Source organism: Myotis brandtii, unplaced genomic scaffold (assembly GCF_000412655.1).
Source record: "Myotis brandtii unplaced genomic scaffold, ASM41265v1 scaffold471, whole genome shotgun sequence".
Taxonomy (NCBI): Eukaryota; Metazoa; Chordata; class Mammalia; order Chiroptera; family Vespertilionidae; genus Myotis; species Myotis brandtii.
The window spans coordinates 2,254,753-2,265,671 of record NW_005367989.1 but is presented as its reverse complement, the minus strand read 5'-3'; the positions used below and the strand labels follow the sequence as shown (position 1 = coordinate 2,265,671).

General features: G+C 35.3%; 1 protein-coding gene across 1 annotated transcript in view; it reads left to right on the top strand.

Moving 5' to 3' along the window:
* Positions 1–10,919, top strand: part of FAM135A (family with sequence similarity 135, member A) — a 112,603-nt gene that overhangs the window by 1,004 nt on the left and 100,680 nt on the right. The gene's annotated exons all lie outside the window — the stretch shown is intronic.

The following is a 10,919-nucleotide window of genomic DNA, read 5'->3' as shown; positions in this document are numbered from 1 at the left end:
GAATTTTTTTTTTTTTCCTATTGCTTAGGTCGAGTCTCTTAACTTTAATCCACTTAACTTTGTATTAACTCAGCAGTTGAGGTCTCTTCTGCTTTCTACCTAAGCTACTAGGTGTCCACTCAATAGTTTTAGTCCGGCTTTCAGTGTAATAACATCTCTTCGTCTTCTTTCTTCCCTGACTGGAGATAGCACCGAAAGAGTGGACAGTGGCGATAACCTGTTACACTTACTGATTGAGGTTTTGATTTTTTAAGCATTATGTTTACCTGGCGTACTAGGAGAAACAACTTGAGTACTGATGTGATGAGATGATAAAGGATGAAGATTTGTTAAAAGGCTGAGCTGCAAACATAAGGTCAAAATTTGGAAGTGTTATTGTCCTCCAGGAAATACAGTTGTCCAAGAACAAATCTTAAGTGAAATTTAGCAAAGTTTATTTTATAAAAATTAGGTGTCAGATTTCACACATTTGCTATTTCAATTGATTGCATCATTTTCCTGATGGTCTCTATTCCCTTTAGTAATTGCGTACAATTCCTACTAAAGAATAGAATTAGTGTGCTTTACTGAAGGAGAAATAGGTGAGAACACAAGTATTACAATTTTTAATTGAGCAAAAGAACTTTCTAAACAGTTTTGGAAAAATTTTCCCCATCTCCCTGTGATCAAGATTTGGCTTACATAAAACTTGTCTCTATATAAATCATGATAATAGTATCTTATTTTGAAGGCATCTGCTGAAGCAGTTGCTTTTAGTTAAGTTTGCCTTTATCCCAGAGTTTAAGATGAACTTAATTGTGTATTTCTGGAATCTCATGGGTGTCCACAAACAGTAAATTCTTTCCTATGTTGTCTATGTCAGGTAGGAATTAAATTTTTCGGTTTCTGTTGTACAAAGGGAAACACCAAGACAAGAAGTGTAGTTCCTTACTCGAAGTTATAGTAAAGGTAAAGGTAGAGAGAGATACAGTTTAGGATCTGATGCCATTAAGCCACACCCCTTTTTGGAAGAACCAGCGTTATTTTGTGTGTGGTACAGGGTGATGCACTCCTCAGTTTTTAAGTTTTTTTTTTAAATGATTTTTCCAGTGCAAATAGATTACTGCTGCTACCGAAGAAAGCTTTCCTGCCTTTCAAAGGCAAGTCTTTTATATTTAGATAGCTATTTATTAAAAAAATAAATGCATACAAATTCTTGTTGGTATTTTTTAATGAGTTGATTCTGTGCTCTTAGAATTAAGGATTAATGGTTGATAGCAGGTACAGGACTAGAAGTCAGAAGATCTAAACACTGATGACTCAATGACATTAGTTTATAGAAGCCACTTAACCTCTATGACTTGGTGTCTCTACCTGTAATATGTGGGGGGAAAAGTAACCACCCAGTAATCTTTCAGTAGCAGACTAAGCCTTAATTATTTATAAATATGCTTAGGGCCACCACCGACAAAAATTGCTACGTAAGTACTTAATTTTATCTCTTTTAGACCGTAGTAGTGTGTAAATGAAAGCTTAAATCCCAAATCACTGGGATTTAGATTTTTTTTTTAATTTCAGATTTCTGTGAAAAGCCTAGTAGAATACTGTGAACTATGGACTTGCTTAGATTAATGTTCATATACAACAAAACAAACACTAAAGCATTCACTATATAGAACAGCTATGCCCTTTGTTCGCCAGGATTTGACACTGAAGATGTAAGAGTTGTACCTTTGGTTAACTACAATGTTTCTCTTATCTTATATTTTAGCTTTGTTTACTGTAGATAATAGACCCTTGAGAATGGGGATTATTTAGTGGATAGAAAGGGCAAGGATTTCCTTTGCTTTAACTCTAGGTATTGAGGAGAAACTGCTTCGCAGTGAGTTTTGTGATGTTTACGTGTGCATTAAAGAAATGGGTGGAAGATGGGAGCATATAGATCTGGAGTAGTGGTTTCTTTTCCCCCCTGAGTTGTTTGTCAGGAAGAAGGTATAGAAATGAGTAAGAATAAGAAGCAGAGTGGTGATCAAGAAGAAAGCATTCTTAATGGATTCAATGGTTTTTCAGAAAAGTTATGAAGCACAGGTTGTTAATCAGGTCTAGATTTTTCAAGAGGAATAGAGTGAAACAACTCCACAGGGGTTTTAAATTTTATTTTTAAAGATTACTGTGTTTTAACAGGTACATACATATTTACCAATGATGTGCTAAATTTGATAAAAATTAGCCCCTTTTTTCTTAATGGGAATGTAAAGGTGTCAGGCATATACCATTAAGAGATGTCTCCTACTTGAATAACCCCTTAGGTGGTTTTTGTTTTGATGAAATAATTTTTATGAACTATCTCTCAACCAGGAGAGTACTCTGAGAAAACATTTCCTTTTATGGGATTAGGTCTCTTCAACCATCTATAATATACAAAGTATTTCTCAATTATGTTATTATATAGAGTTCTGATATTGATAGTATTATGTTCCGTTGTTTTATTAATTTTCCTTTTGCTGTAGTTCTCAATGTATTCTGACCTAGAAGTATTCCCTTATTGAGATACCCTTGAAGTTGCCTTAAAGGATGCAGCTGCTTCATTCATAATTGTTTTTTTAGAGCAGTGTTATCTCTGACACCTGCTCTTTGATGTCTCCAAGTTGCCAGTAAGTTATTGGCTTCAATTGGAAATATGTACTACTGCTAATCGTAAATGTCTAAGCAGCAAAGTGAGGGCTTATAGGTAATCACAATTTAAGACCTTGGAAGCCTTTGCCATTACTTTTGTCTTTTGGAATTGAAAAACCCAGATTTTAAAACCACTCTCATTCTTACTCAGATCCACTTTAAGACTAAAAATTAGTTACTTTCCTCAGGCAGATAAGATTAGACTGTAGACTGTCACCAGTCCTCTTCTGTAAATCTTACAACTATTTTATATTAAAGTATGATAATTATATAATGTAATTCTTGTCAAGGCCCCAGTTTGGTAAAGAAGTTCTGAAATTGTCCTTCAGGCAGGGGAAACTAGAGAAATGTCAATAAGGAATGAAATAGAAATATTGTTTGAATTAGAAAGTTGAAATATTCACTGTCTTGGTTTTTGTTGTTTTGTTTCCAAGATCTTAATTGGAGGCCAGCTCTTCTCCCTTTAAAGTCCTATGGCCTAAAATGAAAATATTTTCAAACCATGCAATTGAAACTTATAATAATGGCCTGTTTAGTTGAGTTGCATTATTTTGAATAGACATTTTCTTGAATGAAATCATATTTAAAAATTGAGATAAAATAAAACATGTCAGCAATTTATTGAGCACCAAGTGCCATACTTAGTGCTTTGTTTAAATTTGTATATATATAATCTTTTTAAGCCTTAACCTTTTGACCTAGCAATGATAAACATTTCTATTTGAGAAAATTTAGGCTTAGAGTCTGAATTAGAATTTAGGTCTGTCTGATACCAAAGTTAAATGTAGACTAAAGAAAGCATAGACAGTTAAGAAAACATTGTTTCTTAGAATATTTTTCAGAAAGAGGATTGTAATTTATTCTCCTTCTGAGCTTTTTTCTTTGTTGAGATAACTAATAACACTAAATATTTTAAGGAATGCTGGGCAGATCCCCGAACTAGGTAGTAGATGATGACTGTAGCTCTTTCTGAATTTCTCTTTATGTTAAAAGGAGTAACTAGTTTTTGGTACTTTGGGCTATCCTGTTTTTGTTTTTTAAGGCATATAATAACATGATATATTCAAAGGCACTCTGTCTTATGTTACTGGCAGGTTTGTTTTATGGCATAGATGTATCCCTGAAAAATGTATATGAATTGCTTTTGATAAATTAAATCCTGTTTTGCATATAATGTCAGAGGTGGCTTTCATTAAGTGCCCCATAATAAGCAATAAAAGTTTTTTCTGTTTCTTTACTTCATTCTCATGTACTAAGTCAACCATGGAAATGCTCTCAAAAGTTCCTAACATTTTTTTTACATTATGTTTAAAAATAATTTTATATGGATTTTCTATTATATTAGCACAGTTATTCAAAATGAATAGTGTTCTGTTTTGAGAGTTGCCTCCCACATGCCCCCAACCTCCACCAGGGTAAAGGATGCAGCCCGCAACCTAGGTATGTGCCCTGATCAAGAAGACCTTTAGGTGTGCTGGATGACGCTCCAGCCAACTAAGCCACACAGGCCAGGGCAAGAACAATGCCTTTAAAACTTCAGATATGGTGTTTGTGGGATGTGGGAAATTGGAAGATTTCATAGTTAGGGAATAATGTTAATTAAATGGAAAATTGACTGTAGTAGTTTATCAAGTGCAAATGTTTCTTCATTGTTGCATTCTGATTTCAGTTTTTGTTTTATTATGGGTATATTTATCTTATGGCTTGATGACCATTGAATCTGTTTGCTATAACAATTCAGGTGTAGGCTTTAGAAATATGCAAATTTAAATATAAACTGTGGAGTTTTATACATTTGAGATTTTTGTCGTTTCTCATTATTTCCTAAATGTGACTTTGGATAAATTATGTAAACATTTTGATCCTTAGTTTGCTCACCTATAACATGGAGTAATAACAGCTCTTTTGGATTTTTATGATAATTAAATAAGATAACATAGTTAAAGTTACTGGTGTAAGAGTAGGTGCTCCAAAAAGTTCTAAATGTCTGTTCTGTTTGGTTTCTATTTTATATTGTTATTTGAGCTGTATTTGGTATCAAAAGGGAAACAGGTTTTTAAAAAGTTTGTCTATCAAGTTATTCTCTTTGTCTTTCCTTTGAAGATCTCCCTTTTCTCCTCTCCCCAAAAGAGAAGAATTTTATCTTCTTAAATATCTCTATAATTTCTGCAGTATAGCATATGACTGGCCCTTAGGAGTTCATCTTAATGTCTAAGGAGTGGGAGCAAAAGTTTCTAGACCAGTGACTTTCTGTGTCCCCTCTACTGTAATGATTCTGATAAACTCATCTTCACTGTGAATCACTTTTTAAAATGAAATGTCACTGATGAAAGTGTGTGTGCATGTAAATAACTGTGAAGGCAAAAGAAGGCTAAAGCCATCTGAATGGTGGTGATTTTCAGAGTCAGACAAGTAACAGGTGGCTTGGCCATTTTAAAGCAGGATATAATCCAGTGACTTAGCATATTTAACCTTTACAAGAGGGAACTATGCAGGGTGTTAGGGCCTTAGCCAATCAAAAAGGCAACTGCATCAAAAAATAGGACAGATATTTAGACTGAACCAACCATGAAGATTTAAACAATTTAGGTGGCCAGAATTACACCAGATAACAGGTTTAAATGCAAGACTAATCCACATGTCATTGGCTGATTATTCTCAATTCATAACTGTATTAACTTATGCTTTTTGATGTGATTATTAAGGTTTAAAATAACAGTTATGGGAGAAAATGAACAAATGGGACTACATCAAAATAAAAAGCTTCTGCACAGCAAAAGAAACCATCAACAAAACAACAAGAAAACCCACTGCGTGGGAAAACATATTTGCCAACGTCATATCTGATAAGGGCCTAATCTCCAAAATTTATAGGGAACTCATACAACTTAACAAAAAGAAGATAAACAATCCAATCAAAAAATGGGCAAAGGACCTAAATAGACACCTTTCAAAAGAGGACATTCAGAAATGAATGCATAAATAAGTGGAACAACAAATAATTGTTTCTCTCTCCCTCTCCCTAAAATCAATACAATAAACATTAAAAAAAACAACACCCCACCAACATAGGCCAGAGCAAAGAAGTAAAAATAATGTATGTGTGAAAGGTAAGTAGTTAACTTACAAAGCCATTAAACAAACGGTAAGGAAACAAAAGGTCATAAACTGATAAACACAGATTAAAAAGAAAATTCAATTATATTGAGAGGTCCTTTATTTATTTAGGGAATATAAATCAAATATAAAGTAAAACATTTTTGAGAGTAGAATTTTGTTTTATTAAAAGGTAATATTCAATTCTCTAAACATTGATTTGAAGCTTTCTAAATTAATAAATTGCATTTTAATCAACTTAAGATACCTGTTAGATTTGATGTAATTGGTGTTGTCAAATTAGGATTCTCCACAGAAATCAACAGAACATCATCGTTACTAAAATGATAAAAAAAAATGAACTAAATATGCATTGTTAAGCTTAAACATACAATCAACGGTTAGAATTCTTCTAATTTAACATTTCACACCTGACATATTTTAATCTAATAAATGTGTGTGGGGGGGGGGGGGGGGGGGGGGAGGGGTAAGAGATCAATCGAAGGACTTGTATGCATGCATATAAGCATAACCATTGGACATAAGACACTGGGGGGTAAGGGAGGGCAGGGGACTGTCAAGGGCGGGGGGAAAAAAGGACACATATGTAATACCCTTTGTAATACTTTTAGCAAAAAAAAACACAAAAATTTAAAAAAATAAAATAACAGTTATGGAAGGTGGTAGTCTACATCTTTATGATGAAGAGAAGAAAATATCTGCAAAAGAGTGCACATGGTCTTTATTCTAACACTAGGGGCCCAGTGCACAAATTCATGCACCTTAAAAGGAACTGTGGGCCACAAGGCTGCGGTGGACACAGGGATGGGTCTTGGCCCATCCTCCATGCAACACCCTGTCCCCTGTCTGCCGGCAGCCCCACTCCCGCTGCCATTGCTCCCACATACTGATGACACCGTTCCCACTCACACCCTCTGACGACGTGGAGCTATTGGGGCCGGCACCAGCAACAGGTGCGAGCAGGGCTGGCACCGTCAGCAGGTGCGAGCGGTGACTGCTGCTGCCATGATTACCCCTCAGGAGCAGGGGGAGGTGGAGAAGCTTCCAGGGGCGATTGGGGCTGGCAGCCGCCGCTCGCACCGCTGACTGCACTGAGCAATCCGGACCGGCGCTGCACCGGCCGCAGGTGCAAGCGCAGGGCGGGACTGTGGCATGCGAGAGCAGAGAATTTTCAGTAACCATGAGAGGCTTGCCCCGAGACAGCAACCAGCACCTCGCCTTGGTCTGGCGCCTCCGCTCACTGCTCCACCATCCTGCCTCGGCCCACGCCCGCCATGTTCCGTGCATGCCCCCTCGTGGTCAGTGCACATCATAGCGACCAGTTCAGTTGTTCCTCTGTTCAGTCTATTTGCATATTAGGGTTTTATATATAGACTAGAGACTTGGTGCACGAAAATTCTGGGAGCCCCCGGGGAGCGGGCCTAAGCTGCAGTCTGGCCTCCCTCTGTGGGAGGTGACCGGGCCGATCAGGGGAAGGCATCGCCCCTATCACCCCACTGCTGCTGCCACTGCCGGCCCTCCTCGGCCCTCACAGCTGCTGCAGCTTTGTCTGGAAGGACGTCCGGAAGACATCTGGTCTATCCAGTCTACTTAGCATATTACCCTTTTATTAGTATAGATTTTTAGTACCTAAAATAATTATACCAAGGGTAAAAGATTTCATTTTTAATTTAAGCAATAAATATTTGGAGTTTGGGAAAAACTATAGCATATCTAGGCAACATTTTTGTCAAAATATTTTAGGTAACTCAACATATGTGTGATTGTGTGTATGAGCACACACACACACATTTCATTCAGAAATGATTTTGGAAGTCATTTCTCTACCCAGGGAGTTATTTAAAAATTGTGAGTTCTACATCTTAAAAATTAATAGATTTATAATGTTTTGGGTATTCATGAAGATTTTTTCTGAACCACTAAACTGAAGAAAGTAGTCTTCTATTTATTATTGTGCTTTAAAGTATATACAAGTGGATCCTTAACAAAGTTATAATAGTTAATACTGATATCAGTGAAACTGTGAAAGAAAACAAAATCTCTAATACTTATTCCTAAACCTTAGAGGATATAGATCTTTTAGATATATTGAGAATATTAAGTAACTAACAAAGCATAGATTTCCTTAAAGTGGACTGTTTTATGTTTACTATTTTGTTTGAGATGTTATTTTTCCTTTTTCATAGGAGGAACAATATATTTTTAACAAGAATCAGTAACTGGAAGTACAAGATTTGTTATTTAATAATGTTAAAATGAAGCTTTGATCAGTAGAGGTAAGAATATGGTATTTCTTTTGCATTTAATTCATAATAGATCAGATTATATGTCAAATTTCTATGAAGAACTATTTCAAGAACTGTAAAGGGTCTAAGATTTTATCCAACTTGCAAACTAGCAAGTTAGCCTGCCACCAGTGCTGTGGATGTGGTTAAAAGACATGAGACTCCTGGATCAAGGAGGATAGTTTATACCCACAGCAATAGCAGTAGCTAGAGTACCAGGCTACACCTGTATATGAGTAGGTGGTATTATAGTAGAGGAACCCTGAGCTAAGGGTACCTGAATCTTTTATTTTGGACAATAATCTTGCCTGACTTATGCCACTGTTACTTGGGACAGTAAACATATCTGCCCTGTGTTCCAGAATGAAATGCTATCTCTAATTTCCTAAGATTTTGCTAAACGCATCCTAGAAAAATAGCCTGGAACACTAGGTAGTCATTGTCTCTGCTTGCAAGACATACAGAAACACAAGACTCTGGAGAATTGTCTTTCAATACTTCCTTCTCTGAATTTTTTTTTTATAAAGCATGTATTATTGATAAAGATAATTGTAGCAGTGCTTTTTTGAAATAGTGAAAAGATGGAAACCACTGAAATACCCAATAACAGGAGATTGTTTCAATTATAACATTCACAGTGTAATAGTTAACAATTAAAAATAATGTTACAAAACTACATTTATTGACATAGATGTTCATCAAAAAAATTAAGTGAGCCCTGGCAAATGTGGCTCAGTTGGTTGGAGCATTGTCCTGTACAGCAAAAGGTCATGAGTTTGATTCCCTCCTGGTCAGGACACATACCCAGGTCTGGGGTTCGATCCCCAGTTGTGATGCACACGGGAGGCAACTGATCAGTGTTTCTCTCTCACATTGATGCTTCTCTCTTTTTCTCTCTCTCCCCCTCTCTCTTCCTCTCTCTCTAAAATCAGTAAAAACATATCCTCAGGTGAGGATTAACAACAACAAAAATTAAGTGAAATAAACTGGTTATGAAATATACATGTGGTTTGATACCACCTTTATAGAAATTGTACAAATGCACATACATATGAAGAACATATACCAAAGTATGTATTTTAGTGAATAGAATTGTGAATGTTTTCTTTTTTGCTTATCTGTATTATTTTAACATTTTTGAAGATTAATACTTTCAGGCTTTTATGAGGAGGAAATTTTTTTAAAATTTAAAGATGAATAGTCATTTAAGAACTTTACCTAACAGAGAAAAACCTTCATGAATATATATGGGGATTAAAGGATGTTAACTTTGAAGTTGCCTTTATGTGCAATGTAGAACTAGGAGAGGATAATTAGGTAGTTTAATTTTTCCTTAATAAGTTACTATTTTATTTATGATAGATAAAGTCAAAAGTTACTTTTAGTAATTTGGTGTATTATTTATTATCACATGCCACGAAGGGAAACAAATCTTAGAAAAAGCATTCTAACAGGACATATCTTAAATTACGTTATATATCTTAAATTATGTTATAGAATGCTATTTTAGTAAATATATTATTAGTAAGTATACTTAGTAAGTATAGATTCTGGTGCTATTTTGTTGGGTTAGTCTAAGTTAGATACACTAAACTAATTTGCTTCACTTTTCTTTTCTGCCTATATATGATACTCAAATATGTTTAAATAAGTTGGCATTTTTGTTGTTGAGCTTCTCATTATTTTTTCCCCCTTCTTTAGCCAAGGTGGTGTTACCAGATTTGTCTTCTGAATATAAATTAAAAATGACTGAAGTTCAAGCAATGGTAGAATTCTCCGTGGAGCTAAACAAGTTCTACAATGTGGATTTATTTCAGAGAGGGTGTGTATTTTAATGTGAAAACTATATTTTTATAAGATAATATGTACAGTTTTCATTTATATTTAATTACACACTTTTGTTCCAGTATATATATAAGGAAAACAGTGAGGTATATTCAAGTAATTATTTTCTCAGAGAAATTTATTTTTAAATACTTGTTTGAGAATTATCTACATGGATTAATGATAATACTGGATATATTTAATATGTGTTTATATATTTGTACCAATAATTGAGAGAACTTTAATGAAAATGTATAAAATCTCATTTCTTCTCTTTAAAAGCTTATAGTATACAGGGAAAATAAAATATATATCCGAAACACCAAAGAAGGAACACAAAATGATGAATGTTCAATAAGTGTATGTAGAAAGTGCTCTAGGAAAAAATAGAAAAAAAATATCTTTCTAGGTTATATATTAGGAAAATCATTATGGAAGAATAGGATCAAAGTATGAATAAGACTTGGATAAGCAAAGGATAAACTTATTCTATAATATCAGTCTCATAATATTTATTATTGATAAAAAAAATTTAGATCTATGGATCTAAAGAGAGAGCAGCATGAATCAAGTCTTGGAACTGGGAATTAATATGTTATTTCAAAAAATATTTAGGAGATTGAATATTCTTTAGAAGAAAAGATAGTAAAAAAAGGAGAGGTATGTTTGTGAAAGCCTTTTAATGTCTGGGGAAGAGTTGAGACTAGGGACTAGGATAGCTATTGATGGTTTCTAAGTAAGAATGAAATTATCACTATCCTATCTAATAAAAGACAAAAGGGTAATTAACCGTACCTTCGCTACGCTTCCCATTGGCTAATCAGGGTGATATGCAAATTAACCAACAAAGATGGCGGCTAATTTGCATATGTAGGCGCCAAGCGACGGAGCGAAGCCCACTGGCCCTGGGCAGGGGCAGCGAGTGAAGGCCAGTGTGGCAAGTGAAGAGCGAAGCCCACAAAGAGCTAAGCCCCTCACCCGCTGCACCGGCACCGCCGCTGGGGCCCGCATGGCGGGCGCAGAGCTAAGCGCGGAACT